Here is a 15,852-nt window from a genome sequence, read left to right as displayed (position 1 = left end):
AAGACAAAGTAGCACGTCTTCAATGTCGTCGTGATACGTGACAATGAGAACCGCTGCCATCGCGTGCGGTTTTGCATTGTATCCGATTGCATCACGTGCAGGCAATATTCAGACCAATCTTCACATGCACAGAGAGAGAGAGAGAGAGAGAGAGAGAGAGATCCGAATTGAGTGAACACCGTAACCATTTGATGCGCTCTATCGTTTTTGCTTTAAAGTCATACTAGGGAAGGCCGATAATAGGCATTTCTGGTGGATGATGACGTGTGTTCAAGGCCTTCACCGTTTCCTAACGGGGTTGCTATTGGCAACCCCTTCGAGGTCAGGCGCGTGCGTGTTTACCACTCAAGTTGGAATTATTCAGCGAAGGCCAAATTTGGGATCGAAATAACGAGTCTAGGCCAACAGACAAACACGGATGCTGGCTGGAAGCTTCGGTCGGGATTAAACTAACTGAAAAATTTAATATAATGGAATTCTATTAACGATCTACATGACCGATCGCAATGATAACGAGATGCCAGTAAAGGCAACAGCAAGAAAAGTGCACATTTCGTAAATTCCGAAAGCGTGTGCGTAAATATACCAAACTATAGATGATGATAGGAATGCAGGTTGTGTTAGGGCCACGACGACAGACGTTATGCAGCTTTAAAGGTCGTCAGTCTAACCTGCACACGCAAACTCAAATCATCGGTCACAACTGAACTAACATATAAGCGGCACGCATTCCACAAAGGTTTGCAGCCCGTTGCCAGAGCAACCAACAGTGAATTTTTGTCACGGCCACACTGCCTCGACTATTATAGGCCTACTCGGCGCTGCATCATCATTTCTTCTGGAAAACCTTTCAGCTTCCCTTTAATCGTATTGACAGGGGTACTCGTTTATGTTCATCGGGCGACCTCGTTTCTGCGCCTAACAACACTTATCGCACAACGCAGGACGCGCCTGCATGTATCGGAAGTTTCTGGAATGTTATCGATGGTTCCATCCGCTGTATGTCACCGAACCTTGTGTAATCTGATTGCATGCACGCGCGACGCCTATAGTATAGAATTTTATGCAAGACACGTGGAATTCCCAGCTATTAGTCTGGAACATTCGACGACTGATGTTTGAAAGCCGACGCGCTTGCCCCGCTGATCAGATTTTGACGATCGCCGACTGTCTTCGCCACTGTCGCTGTTCTTTAAGTGTAGCCTGTTCTTATGGGTATGGGTTCGCCCAATAAAAGTAAATTTCGTCTTCCACAGTAATGCAACTGCGTTCTTTATACGTCACTACCACGTGACATCAGCATACTTTTTTTATGTATATATATCGTACTAGATTTTGTACCAACCGCCATCTATTGTGTTAGACTTTGTCTTGCGATTCTTCGCAGTGTTTAATTTAGTGCATTGTGTGGTGTCAAGCGAAATTATCATGAGCTGTAAGTAACAATACTGAAAGCCTGAATGCATGCCATTGCTTAGCGCGTTTATTGCGCGGTGCTATTTGCGTGTTGTTCTTTTCGCGTTTTTTTGGTGCTCTGGAAAAAAATAAAACAGTGCATTTGCAATAAAGACTGCATTTCCCTTATCGTGAATTTGCCTCCGTGCCTCCGTTTCTGCATTCCTGGCGCTTGTGCAGCATCTGTTGTCCGTGCCGCATGGCATCCGCGACGATGAGTGCGGAGGTCATGCGTGGGGAAATTAATATGTAGGTATTATTGCCGAAAATGAATTCAATATGCTTATGAAATGACTGCACAAAAATACAAAGCTCTTTGGCTATTTTTGGGCTACCCAAAAGTTTCGCTTTTGGCTACATTTGGGCTACTGCGGAGGCCAATTTGGCTGCGTGTGGTTGGAGCAATCTGGCCACCCTGCCGACAAACTGCCTCACAAAGAAAGGCGATGCATGGTATGACAACAAAGCGGTTCACGGACACCACGTTGCTTGCGACACACCCTACGGCGACCTCTCGTTCCTGATGCCGTACGTTTGTGACGCACAGTCTCTTTTCGTAGCTTTGAGCAACTCGTCACAAGACTAGCTTTGGATTTACGCTGCAAGAACTAGCGTCCAAAGCCGGTTGTATGCATTTATGAACAGAAGAGAGGGTGAGCAACCAGTGACCCTCCAGATTCAAAACCTTTGGCAGGTGCCGAATAATTAACCCTAAACCTGCCATTGAAAGAGTGTGGACGGCACATGTTCTTGACCGTCAGCGCTGGCTGTGCGGGCTATGCGCGGGATAGTCACGTGATGCGTGGATGTTTGATTATTGACCTAAATTCTCCTGATGATAACCAACCTGTTCTAATTTTGGGACTACCCTTCCATATTCTGGAGAAATACTGGCAAGCAAAACTTTCTGTGCAATAAATAAAACTGCGACAAAACACAGGTCCACCATGAAATGAGAACCTCGTTTGAATTCATTATGACAGAATGTCAAAATTTTATTAGTTTAAGAGTAAAATAAGCACTTGATTCTATTAAAAAAATTACCGCTAAAAAGTTCTTTCTGGACCTTTGCATACTAGACCCACGGTGTCTACCAAGTTGACATTTCCAAATTCGCTGTTTTTCACTTTCCCCGAGTGCCTTTGCGAAAATTCCCCGAGTGACACAGAACTTCGTTTTAGGTAAAGACGGTTTGACTCCATGTCGCCCGATGCTGCCGCTGTCTAGTAAGCGTGTAAAAAAAAAAAAAACACGACGTATTACACTCTAAACAGTAAAGATTAATGTTTATTTTATTCAAAAAGAAAACGAAAGGGTGGTGTTAGTAAAGTGCCCAGCGCATAAAGTAGCTTTAAACAAATAGTAAAAACCATTGCAAATCGAGCCGTACATAATCAAATACGAATAAAAAGGAGATGCATACAGAATAAACTATCTTCGAATATGAGCATTTTCTATAGACTCATAGCAAGCTCATTGGTATGCGGCCTGAGCTTTGTCATAAGTGAGATTCTCTCTCAACAGTTGGTAAGTAAACCTCCTGTCCTGACATAGTCTCAGCCCAAGCAAAACATCTGAGTGTTGTGTTTCAGAGCTTTAGAGAGTTTATTTTTGTTTGGACGAGCGACACCTGCATCTCGCTTATGTACCCTCTAGAGAGCGTACTGCTGCAAAAGTTTTTCAATCTGGTTCACGAATAGCCGAGATGGAAATATTTCAGTGCCGCGAAGCCATGATTTCAGGAGGCGAGGGCCGCTGCCAAGAGAGACACTCGTTCCACTTCCCCCGTCGAGCCTCCGCAAGCGAAATTCTTTCCCTGCATTCTCCCATGCATACCGGAGTTCAAGGAGCACGTGATGCATATGTCACGGGCCCGCCTTCATTTTTTTTTCTCATCTCTTTCTTGCTGCGCGGTGCACTTCTGCTGACGGCGTCGCGCATGAGCTGTCGCGTCTGTTCCGCGCAGCTCGCAAAATCGCGCTCTGCGCACGAGAACACCTCACTAGAAGTATGAGCCAATGCTACGCGAATACTAAGGAAGGCACACGCGGATCACGGAGCATGATCGCAAGCTCGAACGTTGTAGAAAATAACATAGTTTCGTTGTCCGCGTGCGACTGCACGACGTAGGAACATGCAGACGAAACGGAAGTACAGCCTCCCTTACAGCGGTGTAAAGTAAAACAAGAACGCACTGACTTTCTATTAGTGTGTTTTATTATTTCTCTAAACTTTATTTCGTCTATTGAAGCAACAGATTGCACAAATAACAGATGTTGTCTTAAATAATTCTCGAAGTCACGTGTCACTACGAGCGACGTCACAGCAGTGCGGTGTACGTAGGCGTACTTGTACAATTACGTCCGCTTTCCGACTAGAAGCATGGCGCCACCGAGGAGAAGTGCAGATGGCATTCGGTTTGAAATTTGAGCTCTTTCCGCGGCGCGTAGCGATGTAATACTTAGCAGACACGATCGTTAGCGTGCATAGTATGCAGGGCGCTTTTTGGCTCAAAATGGCCAGACCTGGTGAGGGGCCCTTTAAGGGCTCAAATTGCTGCAGACATATCCGAAAAAGCTCAGAAGGCCTGCCAATACACTAGTTAGGCATATTGGTGCTCGTACTGTGAATGGAGATGACGGGTGCACGCATATATAATTAAGCAATGCATACTGTGACCCATGGCAATTGCCCCCTCACGACACTTGATAGACGTCACCGCAATACCTTCGCGTATGCTCCACTACATAACAAAGCTGTAATGAGGGGAAGCTGACTTTCAAAAACCGTATTTGGAATGTTTTGTGCATTTAGAGCTTCGAAACAAATCGCGAGGTTCACGAAGGCGGAGTGGGTGCCGTTGCTAACAACGGCGAAATCTTTCAATGTAAAACCCGGCACAGAACGGCAAGACGCCGGATAGCGAACGTCGAAGCAGTTAAGCCAAGCGTTACCACGGTGGTGCCTACCGTTGCCAGCAGATCCGCCTGCGAGAGCGCCTGTTTGAGGCATCATCATCATCATCATCATCAACATCATCATCATCATCATCATCATCATCATCACCACCATCATCATCATCCTATTTATGTCCACTTTAGGACGAAGGCATCTCCCGGCAAGCAGCAATTAGCCCTGTCGTGCACCAACCGATTCCGAGTAGTATCCGCTAATTTCCCAGTTTTGTCGCACCACCTAGTCTTCTGCCACCCTCTAGTGCGCATCCCTTTTTATGGTACCCTCACCCTAATTGTCCAATGGTTATCTAATCTGCGCATTACATGACCTTTCCAGTGCCATTTTTTTTCTCTTAATGTCTCTTAGAATATCAACTATACCCGTTTGCTCTATGGTCCAAGCCGCTCTCTTTCTGGTTCTTAAAGTTATGCCCAGCATTCTTCGTTCCATCGCTCTTTGTGCGGTCCCTAACTTGTTCTCAAGCTTCTTTGTCAGCCTCCAAGTCTCTGCCGCATGTGTCAGCACCGGTAAAATGCACTGATTGTGTGGCTACTTTTCAACGATAACGGTAAGCTCCCACTCAGGAGCTCACGATGTCTGCCGTATGCGACCCAACCCTTCTTATTCTTTTGTGAATTTCCTTCTCATGGTCAGGGTTCCCTGTAATTAGTTGACCTAGGTAAACATACTTCTTCACAGATTCCAGAGGCTGACTTGCGATCTTAAAATCTTGTTCCCTTGCCTGGTTATTTATCATTATCTTTATCTTCAGCATATTAATAATCAGCCCCACTCTAACACTCTCCCTGTTTAGGTACTCAATTATTTGTTGTAAATCATCCGCAGTGTGTCAGAACAGAACAATGTCATCGGCAAACAGAAGACTGCTGAGGTATTCATCACCAATCCTTACTCCTAAACCTTCTCAGCTTAATAGCTTGAATACTTCATCCAAGCACGCGGTGATGAGCATTGGAGAGATTGTGTCTCCTTCTCTGACCCTTTTCGTTATAGACGAGAAGAAAGGGGGTTAACCGAGGGCCCGATTTTTATTAGTCGTATCATGAGAAGCCAACAAACACTGACACCAAGGACAGCATAGGGGAAATTACTTGTGCTGAATAAAGGAAATAAAGAAACGATCAATTGGTGGAAATTAAAGTGGATGAAAAAACAACTTGCCGCAGGTGGGAGCCGAACCCGCAACCTTCGCATTTCGCGTGCGATGCTCTACCAATTGAGCTACCGCGGCGGCGGTATATGTCAGCGCCACAGTCACGAACACAGAGGTAGACGCGAGAAGATGAAAAAGGACGGCGCTGGAACACGGTAGAAAATGACAAGGAAACAAGATGACAAAACGGAAGTACATCTCTCTTGCTGCGGAACAATGTAAAACAAAAACACGCAGACCTTCGGTTTGTATGTTTTATTATTTATGTAAACTTTAATTCGTCTCTTGAAGCAACAGATTAAACAAATAACTGATGTTGCCTTAATTAAAACTCGAGTACACATGTGATTGTGAGTGACGTCATAGCACTTCCATACATGTAGGCGCACGGCACCAGCGAGAAGAAGGGCAAACGGCGTTTCGCTTGAAATTTAAGCTCCTTACGCGGCGCGAAGGGAACAGACACGGTCATTAGCGCGCATTGTATCCACTGAGCTTGTGGGCTCAAAATGGCCACACCTGGTGAGGGACCCTTCAACGAGGCCTTCAATATCAGTTTTCTTGCTGTAAACGTGATGTGCGGCAAGCAAAACAAACAAACGAAAAGTCCGGTGGCACGAGAAGTTATGGTATGTCATCCCCCACGACAAGTTCACCTTTCTGAGAAGTTTTCCTATGGGGAGCTGACCTATGACGGATGGCCGCGTGACAAGCGGGCCTAGGTTCGCAAGTGCCAGTGCGACCCGAAGACTGATTCATTACACAACCGCATTGTAGGTGAGGCGTCCCAAATGATCGACACCAAAGCCTGCTGCATGTCAAAAGAAGTTGAAATACTTGAACATTTTCGTAAATGCAAGCAATGAAACAAACATTCACCTTCGTGACAAGGTGAAAAAAAAAAGAAAAGAAGCCGCGCGCTCGGAAATTTGATAGCTGGGCCGTTCTGGCCTGGAGTTGCAAGCATGAAATACATTTTTTAGACGGCAACGAGTGAAAGCCGCAGCAGGCCCCGAGCGTTGTGCGCTACAAAAGCAGTTTCTACTTTTATGCGTGCATCACACGTGTGCTAATGGTCGTGCATGTTCGTTGAGTCTTGCGTGTCATTTCAGTTATCATCGCTATCACGGGGAATATATAACATGCTGTGGGCCTTCCGCCAGGTATTTATTAACCTCTCCAATTTAAATCAAGAGCGCTCTCTATCTCTCTTCGCTAACCTCAATAGCCAAATAATTCGAGCCTCTTTTGAAGTGATGGATATCTCCAACATCTAGGGCGTTATTGTTGGCTGCGCCGTTGGCAGAGCCTCTGTGCAGAGCATTGCCTGCGGACGTTTTTCGAAAGAAACGTGTAAAACCAGCGTGTGTCCTGTGCTCGTCTTTTTCACGTGTTTCACAGCTTCGATTGGGCCAGGACAGCCATATAAGTGAAACTTCCATGCTCACACAGGCGCGTTTTATGCACACCAACGGCTTTTTTTCGTAGCTGCTAAACACTTATTGAATTGTAGCAAATCATGTGCATTCGTCGAGCCTCTCTCTGTCGATCAGTGCTGCGCAAAGTGTCTGAAATAACATGATAGAGAGCAAGAGAAAACTGGGCAGTTACACATTCACCGCAATAGATTACTTTTTACCCGTCGCGGTAGCTTTGCAGCACGAGGTCGAGGGGTCGAATCGTGGCTGCGGCGGCCGCATTGTGATGCGGGCGAAATGGAAGAACTCCCAGGTACCGTGAATTGGGTAGACGCAGAAGAACGAGAAATGGTCAGAATAACACGGAGTCGCCCCCTCTCCCCAATACGATGCGCCTCAGAAAAGCCCAGAAATTCATTTAGATGTTACTTTTGAACGAGTGGGCGAAAAATTCGGACATCATCATTTGCTGGCCGGCAGTTTATGGACGCCGTGGCTGGGGAGCGATATAGTTTCTTTCGCCGTGTGTTCCTTTTCAAATGGCTTCCCGTTGTCCGTACTATACCGCGTTATCCAGATACGCTATCGAATGGTGTATAGGAATGAACCTGCGATGCCGAGCAGGTGTTAACGTACCAGTCTGTGTGGAATGTAATGACGAAGAACGAGATGAGGAAATGTTTATTTCCTGAAGACAAGGGCACTCGGAACCAGTAAATCTCCGCCACATTGCTCGGGAATAAATTCGGGCCTATGTCGTCGACGAAAGTAAAATTACTCTAGCAGGCGCGTCGCGACCAGCTCCCTCCCCCCCCCCCTTTTTTTTTTTTTTGCCGGCCGGGTTCTGAAGAAAGCGCTTGATGAGGCAAGGGCTGCATGGGCAACTGAACGTGACTGGCGCCTGACCTTTTCGTTTTTAATCGCGTGGTTTCTCATACCATATATTTCGGTTGAAAAAATGCGTGCCGTCGTTCATCGAGAAGGAGCAGTGTAAGTGGCCTGTGGGGCTTTTGATCAATAAATCATTTCAATTCAATTTACTTACCATAAATTTTCACAGAAGGAGTTATGGGTAAAAACCGGAGTCAACCGCCTGCATTCGGACCACTTTTCCAATCAACCGGTCGTACATTCTGTGGGTTGGTCTGTCCGTATATCCGCGCACCTCTGAGCACTTTTCCTCTCGTGGTCTTTAAGGCCTGGAACGCAGCCACAGCAGGTGGTCAGCATCCGCCACAGACGGCCCGCGAGGGCTCACTTGCATACGTAGGTTGTGCATCCATGTTCGCGTCATCCATTGTCAGGCAAGACAGATATCCTACACCGACACGAGGACAGAGAGCGTTCCCGACATCTTGACACTGCGTGCGCTAAGTCGCAACGCCTCTACCTTTATCACAGTTTCTTTTAGCAATTTGACTCTATTCCAATTATATGATAATTCCAATTATAGCAATGATTCTATTTCAAATATATTGCTTATTTCGATCCGCCTGCCTTATCACAACGATCGGCCAGTCTTCGGCGGTGTAGATGATAAGTAAGTGCCAGAATTGAGTTAAAGGCAAAACACTTCAAGACAAAAGACACTTCAAGACACTTCAAGACAAAAAAAAAAAAGGAGTTCAATTGTTGACAGAGTTGATGCCGCGATGCTGTACAAGTGATGTTCAACCATCACTTGCACAGTCGAGAGTCGTGCTAGTCTCAAATTTCTTCTGTCTCGATGCGAGGTCACCATGATGAAATTGCGGACTTTCCCGAACTTGGGAAGAGCGGCTCCAAAAAATTTGCGTGAGAGGTCTTCGCATACGCCTAGGATTCGGCGCGCGACTTGTAGCTGCCTTTCTACTACACAGGTTCGCGAATCACCGCTTCCAGTTCGAACTTCAGAAACAGCTCTCTCTTGTTTTTTTCCCGCAGTCCGAGCATGAAAAGTCACCCATTGCCTTGACACATAATGAAAAGGGACAAAATTCGCACCCATAAATGAATAGCAAGCTATCTCTAAATCCTTCCGAAAAATGAGTTTTGCAAATCGGACGTACAATACCCTTTATTGATGCTTACGCTCCCAAAAGTGGTGTTGGCAGTATAGATGGTATACTTTCGAAACAAGACAGGTGCCCACCCATAGGAACATGTTCAATCACCAACTCGCCCAGCTTGCCGTCTTAATTCAGGTTCACTAAAGCTACTCAACAAGTAGCACTGTGACAAATATGCGGGATGATCATATTTAGCTTTTCCGGATTTTTTTTAAACGCCTGTCGCAGTTGACATCGTTGTAGTCCTTGAGCTGGATTACTCAGAGAGGCGGACATAGTTGCTGCTGAAAGCGAAACACATATTCAGCTAATTAAAAAATCACGAGTTAGCGTATTAACAACTTACCGGCATATAGTTGCAATTTGCGGATTGTAGCAAGGCGTACCCATTTGGAATACATTTCTGGAATGACACCAGTTTTGAGATTTGCGCCTTCAAGCTCGCAGTGAGAATTCACTGTTGTCGACTTTTTAACAAAACGCAACTTTTACGCGTTGAGGAATAGAGCAACTCGAACGCGCATGTATTTTGTCCCACGAAACGAGCGTACTAAGCGTATCTTAGTCGGATACTTCAACTTAACGGGGATTGATAGGGGAACTCTGAGAATTTGTAGAGACGAGCATAGTAGTTGTGAAATTCTTCTCAATAGTATGTTTACATTTTCTTTAACCCAGCTTGTTAGGGAGCCAAAGCGTATACAAGGGCAAGCAAGCTCCATTCTTGATCTCGCTTTCGTTTCCAAGACACAAAACCCTGATATCAGTATCGAAAATGGAATGTCAGACCACAAAATGCTTTTACTTACTTTTGATAACTTCAGTTTCAGTCCCAACCAAATCACCAGTAAATCTCGTTTGTCTGTCAAATATTACAGCAGGGCCGATGATGTCAGTGTTATTGATTATATTGAAATAACGCTAGATTGTCTTTTACAGTCGGGATTTGAATACGCGAATGACCTATGATTGAAGCTGAAACGAATAGTATAGCGTATTGTGAAGAAAAATTGATCCCATAAATAAAAAAGCGAGTAAAGAGGAAGACACCTTGGATTACACGCAGCAATATCTACCTCAAAAGAAGGTTACAACGAATAGTCAGAGCAGAAATTTCTTCAGCAAGAAGCTATTTCTTCACAAATACGCCGACCAATTTTATGACACACGAGCCAAGAAAGTTCTGGCATTACCTGGCAAAACCGGGGGCTTCGATCGACTAAATGGAAATAGACGGAGCCGTTATAGATTACGCAAACTGCCTGTATCGCGAACGCCTTTAATCACTATTTCATATCTGTGTTCACCCGTGCTCCTGCCTCAGAATTCAATCAACCGGAATACCATTCCCGCATGCCTGACCTTACCATAGCAGAATGCGGCATTCTTAACTTACTGCTACAGCTCGATGAAAAGAAATCGCTGAGCCCGACGGTTTACCCAATGCTTTCTTAAAGCGATACGCGCAACAACTGTCTCCTCTTCTTCAAAAAAATGTTCTCCTTATCCATAGAAACAGCATCCGTACCCGCCGACTGGCTTTGCGCAAAAGTGGTCCCAGTTGTTTGCAGGGGCCTTTGATTCTGTCCCACATTGTAAGTTATTGAGAAGCGTAATATTATTGGTAGTAATTCAAACGTAGTTTCCTGGATTGCAGCTTACCTCTCAGGCCATGCTCAATACGTCGAAATAAAAGATGCCAAATCCAATAACCTAGACGTTTGCTCTGGTGTTCCACAGGGATGAGTATAAACAACTACACTTTTTTTATCTATATAAATGACATTTTTTCCTGTGTCACTCCAAATGTTGTACTGAGATTATTTGCAGACGACTGCGTGGTGTACACTGCGGGTCGTTCACAAGATGGCCAAAATAATTTGCACTTAACGCTGACTAACATTGATTCCTGGTGTAAATCTTAGGATATTAAAATTAATGTAAGCAAAACGTCGTCTTTAACCATAACAAGGAACCATCTTTTATCAGGATTTGCTGTAACGCGCAATAATGAAGTAAAATACTTGGGGGTAACATTTACTGAAAAATTGAGTTGGGAATCCCACATAGATAATGTATGTTCAAAAGCGTACTGACAGTTTGGATTCATGCGACGAAAATTGTCAGCTGCACCCCCGCATGTAAACTAAAGGCCTATAAGACTCTAGTAAGACTCATTCTTGAGTACAGCGCCATAGTTTGGAACACCCATCAGTATTATTTGAAGACGAAACTTGAACGAATTCAAAGCCAAGCACTCCGTTTTGTTTATTCCCGTTGGTTGAGTTGAGTTATTGTAGGCTACTGGTGGGATTAGCCTTGCAGTTGCTGCCGGCAATTGCTCCACCGTAGCGACACTTAAAATAAATAAATCACATAATCAGACACAGACCTCCCAATTACAAATGGTCACTCCTCAGTTCACCATGTGGAATGCCAAATCCGTGTCCTGTAGGTAATTTAACACAGAGAGAGACCTCCTTCCTTTTTTTTTTTTTTTTTATTGCGATAAGGCTTGCCCTTAAGGCATAATTCTTGGACTGTATATGTGTATTATATGTGTGCTGTGAGGCCTGGGTTGTGTATGAATTGGAGCATTGTTTTGTGGAATCGGTTGTCATGTATCCAGCGGTCATAGCTGGTTGTCACACTGTAGCGGAGTCCGGCTTCCAGTAGGAGACGCGAGCGTTCCGATTGTAAACCCGTACATGTCCATATTAGGTGGTATGCATCTGATTCCACCACAGGAACGGAGCAGTATGGACACGTAGCACCCAGTGGTAAATGCGACCAGTTCCACCTTGAGACAACAGCCGGTGTAAGGGCCACCCCGGCCCGAAGCCTCCTAAGCACAACTTCCTCCGCCCTAGTAAGGTGAAGGGGGAGGGAGCAGACACACGGTGGGATAAGAGCGCGTGTGTCCTGCCGGAGAACATTTTTACGGGCTCGCAGCGAGTTACGGGGTTGGGGTGGGAGGGGAATAGGTGGAGGATCAGGATTAGGAGGGCAGTGTGCCTGCTGGTCAGCAGCAATATTGTGAGGGTTCGCTGAATGGCCTTGAATCCAGTGTACCTTGACGCAAGTAGATGTCTTACTATTCATAGTGTGTATTGTCTCGCAGATTTCCATCGCCTTATCAACCTTCTTGAGTTCCTGGATAGCCGCTAAAGAATCGGTGAAGATATCTAGTTGCTTGATGGTAGGCAGCTTAGATGTCGCATCTTGCACAGCGTCGTGGATGGCTTGAAGTTCCATTACTAGAGCGCTGGCTTCTGTAGATAAATAGCGCTGGTGGCCGCTGATGAAATTATGCGTAATACTCAGGAATGATGTCCTTCCGCCGTCTGGGAGAATGGCAGCATCCGTATAGACTTGGCAGGTGTTAACGCATGATGCATCGACGATGTTGTGTGCGTCAATAATACCTGTTGTATCGCGGCGTCGTAACCTCGTTGGCTTATTAGTTGTGATGCTGGTGAATTCCCAGGGAGGCATTGGATAGGGCTGATTATCAATCCGAGAGCCGCGGTGAAAATGAGCATGCAACGCAGCGACAGCCGGAATAAGTTGCTTTTTTATTTCACGTGCTATTTCACGTTGCAAAATGAGCTCAGCAATTGTGTTGATCTGGGCATGTTCCTGTAAGGTTGGTATCGGAGTGATGCGGGGCAGTGCTGTGATTGTGCGCATAGCATCACGATTAATCGTCTCCAACTGTGCCAGCTGTGCCAAAGTCAGCCGTTGAAATTGAGCTTGATATAAAATCCGTGGCTGCAAGACTGCACGCACCAACCGTCGAGCTACGTCAGTATGAGCTCCAGCGGCTTTTGCTGCAATGCGACGAATAAGGTGAAGTGTTTTTGTCGAACTCTGTCTGGTTTTACGGAGCCAGTGTGCACCACTGCCGGATTGGTGAATATCGAGACCCAGTATGCGGACCTCAGAAGCCTCAGGGATTGTCACTGCGCCGAGTCTAAATGTAAAGGGGTGCTGCGTGATTCTTGTGCGTCCTTTCTTGTTGGCCACCACAACATAGCTTGATTTTTGGGCGGAAATGTCCAATCCTGCTTTCCGAGCGTAGTTGTTCAGCACATCAAGGGCTTCTTGAAGCTTGCCGCGCGCAAAACAATGTCCTGAAGAGAGCTGCGAGGAAGTCCTGTGTTCTTGAGGGACCCGAATAACACCCTCCTTTCCGCGTTATACACAATACAGCACATTAGGTAATGTCCCGCTACGATAGCTTGACATTTCTCCGTAAAAGAGCTAGCACCTCGACGTTAGAATGCCGACGACTAACAACATGTATGAAATTCCTTTTCCTGTTATATCATGATTGCATCAGCATAACTAAAGATGCGTACTTAAAGCCACCTCACAACCGCCCAAAAGAATCAACCATGACATGTGCATACGAACATTTGCTGCTAGATGTGATTTATTCAAATTTAAATTTTTTCCTCGATCCATAGAAGTATGGAATAACCTGCCCCACCATATTGTGAATTATGTGTGACTTGATTATTTTGTTGCGAATGTTGAATCTTTCTTTGAAGAGCAATCCCTTTTGTAAATCTGTTGTAGCCATACCTTTCTTGATTATTAATCGTGGTTTGTGTGATTCTATAGCTCTGCACACTTTTGATTCGATTATTTTTGTAAACTATGTGTCTTTTCATTCATGTTCCGGAACACCAAACCTGTTGTACTACCTATTGTTCATTCCACACCTGTCAGAGCCTGAGACAGGCTCACAGTATTATGAAATAAGTAAGTAAAATAAATAAATAATTGAGTAATGGGGCAATATGGCAAATGAGCCGAGAGAAAGGCTACGAGGTTGTCGAAGTAAAGAGGGAAGTAAGAAGGTGTGGTAGTTTTAAACGAGACGGGATCCACTTCAATTACAGGCTGACACAAGAAGTGGGCTGGGGACTTGGTGGTAGCGCTGTCGCTTATTTACGGGGCCCATAGGCGCTCAGGAGGCCAGAGTAGGTAGTAATGAAGAAGGTCCCATAGGGGAACTTCAAGAGAGCATCGCCGCCGATAACAGAAAAAGATGTAAAACAAGAAAGAGAGCTCACCATGCAATACGCTACTGAAACAGAAGAAAGGAAAAGTGGGCAGAGATTGAGGACCAGTTAAATAAACAGCAAATAGAGGTGTATTTGGTTACAGAAACACACCTTAGAGACTCGGAATCGCCGCTGGTGATTGAGAATTATGTTTGGGAAGGGCGCAGCAGAACTAAGTCGGAAAGAAATGCAGGGGGAGTCGGTATGCTCATCCATCAGGGAGCCAAATGGAAAAGAGTAAATTCAAAATGTCAAGAGCATCTTTAGTTATATCAGGCACCATGAGGGAGATAAAAATTTGGCCTGTTGTTACGTATTTGTGAACTGGAATTGCACAAAGAAGAATAAAGAGTAAGTGGAATGCATAAGCGCTGATATTAGGGGTTTCGGTAGTGGTGCTGAAATCATCCTATTAGGTGACATGAATTCCCACATACAGGATTTAGATGGCTACATCGACAGCAACGAGAAGTCGCCTCTAGACCGTTGTGAGCAACTTAACCTCGTTATCGTGAATACAGGGCCTAAGTGTGAAGGCCTGATCACGTGGGAAGTGGGAAACCGCCAATCAAACATTGATATTGTCTCATGACAGAAGGAATTCATGATAAGTTGCGACAAATTGTCATCGATGAGGAAGCGTTTAGCAGCATAGGAAGGGACCATAAACGCATTATTTTGAAAAGGGGATATGTATTTGGGAAAGAGAGAAAGGAGTGCAAAATGGGCAGTCCTAATTTGAACGCTGAACAAATAACAAATATACTCACTACAGTTGAGGAAAAACATGGCAAATGGATAAATAAAGAGTGGGAATATAGTGCGCTTATAAGTGTAATAACGACAGAAATACGGAAAGAGAAACAACATGTTTGTTGGAAAGGAAAAAAGAAACCAAAAAGCTGGCGGAGCAGGGAGATACAAGAAGCGATCGCCGAACGACAGAAAGCATCCCGAGAACACAGGCGGGCAAAGAAGGCGCAGTTGTCGCAGGCTTAAGTCACCAGTAAATGGGAAATACATCGGGCGAAAAAGTCTTGGTTCAAATACTGGTGGAAGGAAAATTAAGAGGTGAAACTGAACGTTGGTTGTCAGAAATAAGTGAGAAAAAGCAGACCGAACGAAGAATATTTTTGAACCATATAAAATTATTAAACAGGAAATCAACAACAATACAACAACATATCCTAGACGAAGATGGAAGCAGACTGGAAGGAGAAGCGGCAATAAATTATATCCGAAAATTAACAGCCGAGTCTTTCCATTGCAATGACGAGGTTGCACTTGAAGAAAAACAAAGAGCATGAAAGAGACCCAGGTGGGAAAGCTGCTGGTGCTGACAAATTTCATGTGGAAGAAAGCCGAAGAGAAAATTCCTAAGCGCACAGCCACAGGGCTAGACGAGGTTCCCGTTAGGCTGATTAATGAACTAGTACCTAAAGGTAAGGAATCTCCGGTGAAAGCAGTGGAAAAAACTTTAAAAGATAGACGAATATACGAGAAAGTTGGCAACAAAGTAGAATGAAATTAATTTATAAAGGTAAGGTCGAGAAAGATAGAATTCACTCGTATAGACCGTTGACCATTACATCGGTAATATGCAGGCTAGCAATGCAGTGAATCAAATTAATGCTGCAAGCATGGACCGAGAATAATGGGATTTTGGAGAACTTCAGAATGGCTTCAGAATAGGTAGGAGTTTAGATGACAACTCATTTGTTCTTACT

The sequence above is a fragment of the Dermacentor variabilis genome, chromosome 4 (assembly GCF_050947875.1).
Source record: "Dermacentor variabilis isolate Ectoservices chromosome 4, ASM5094787v1, whole genome shotgun sequence".
Lineage (NCBI taxonomy): Eukaryota > Metazoa > Arthropoda > Arachnida > Ixodida > Ixodidae > Dermacentor > Dermacentor variabilis.
This window is presented reverse-complemented; position numbering follows the sequence as displayed.